General features: G+C 39.4%; 1 protein-coding gene across 1 annotated transcript in view; it reads right to left on the minus strand.

Annotated features, from left to right (window-relative positions):
• LOC101849629 overlaps positions 1-1,819 on the minus strand; it is a gene marked incomplete in the record, with an annotated part of 106,097 nt that overhangs the window by 56,113 nt on the left and 48,165 nt on the right.

Here is a 1,819-nt window from a genome sequence, read left to right on the forward strand (position 1 = left end):
TATCTATCTATCTATCTATCTATCTATCTATCTATCTATCTATCTATCTATCTATAAGTGCATGTGTCTGTGTGTCTCTGTGTGTGCGTGTGTGTGTACGTTTGTGTGTGTGTCAGTTCCAGTCTTTCGACATCCTTTCAATGCAGTTTGCAAAGAAGTGGAAATACACTCGCAAGCATACACACACACACACACACACACACACACACACACACATACACACACACACACACACACACACACACACACACACACAACGCACACACATACATACACAATATTGATGATGTAAAACTCAGTGAAAGAGAGGAGTGAACTAATAACAACTTTATATTTTGCTGCTTTCCCCATAACTGCCCATGCGTAATAGTTGTTGTTTAAAGATGTTACCACCGTTCAATGACACTCTTCAAGCAATTAAGATTTCAAACGTTGCCGTGCAGAAAGCATTCATTATATTTCTACTTGGCAAGACATATATAATACACATGCACGTGCACATACATAACGTATACAAACTAACACACTTTTACACACAAAAACATAAATGCATAAGCAAGCAAACCCTTTAAAATGGTACATACACACACGCACAAACACACAATACGAAATACAGACACACACAAAGCTTGCATACACACGCACACATGCACATTCCTTTCAAAGAGACAAACACGACAACACAACTCGCCTTTTCCGACGTAACAGAACTTACCACATTGATTTTTCTTGAATTTACTACTCTCTTCTGATATTTGAATTATTTCAACGCTGAATGCCTTTCAGTCAATCGGGAGAAAATGGAGGGAGGGGTGGCGCTGGCGTGTGTGTGTGGGTGCGCGTGTGTGGGTGTGTGTGGAGGGGGGGGGGATGTCTGTCCTTCCGACTGTTGAAAACAACATAAGGTAAATGTGAGACGTTTCTCTGCCTGTCCAAATCGATTGCCCAGCCTGCATTATTTGTTCACTATTCTTGGACCGGTCTATCATCAAAAATTTTATCTCTGGCAAAATTCAAACTTCTAACAACAATGGCCGTCTTTGTTTTGTTTTGAAAAGCGTGTCTGCACTTCTCCTCTCGATTAACTGTGTGCTTGTTTGTCTGTTTGATTTTTTAAATTTTTCCATCAGGTGAGTCAAGGATAATATTCTTTCCAAGACTTTCCCTGATGATACTACTTTTTCTCCACATAAGGGGACATGTTTTCTTTGAAGATCTACTTATTTTATGTTTTACCAATCTATTTCGTGCCGCTCTCAAGACCAACGATCCTGTTAATAATAAAACATCAATAAACCTTACAGTACACAGTGAGCTGAACGGCGGAGGACGGGGAGGGGGAGGGGTCCCACTTTCAAAGCGCCTTGGTCTATAGTGAGGTGAACTAAAAATTAAAAAAACAAGAAACAAAACAAGTTGCTTGTTTACAATGCTGGAATTATGCTAGCTCACAGCCTTAAGTTCTTGAAAATTGGAAGAGATTGCAAAGCTGGAAAAGGGGCGGGGGGGATAAAATGTCCTTATTTTTTGCAACACTACATATTGCTTCCATGCTGATGCTTCACCTCTTAAAAGATTTATTCAAAGAGATTGCATCCAGCCATACTGCTGCAGGCAAACACGAAGAAAACGCCAGTGATTACAGACAACATTATCATTATTATTATTATTATTATCATTTTTATCATTATTATATGACAACGTGCGAAAACGGCACCTGTTTATGCGAAAGTGGCTCAATAAAGTTATTACTACAGTAGCGTCACTTCATAAAGTAGTCAGCAACATGGGTAATTGAATGTGATGCCATTTCTGTGTG

Source organism: Aplysia californica, unplaced genomic scaffold (genome assembly GCF_000002075.1).
Source record: "Aplysia californica isolate F4 #8 unplaced genomic scaffold, AplCal3.0 scaffold00405, whole genome shotgun sequence".
Taxonomy (NCBI): Eukaryota; Metazoa; Mollusca; class Gastropoda; order Aplysiida; family Aplysiidae; genus Aplysia; species Aplysia californica.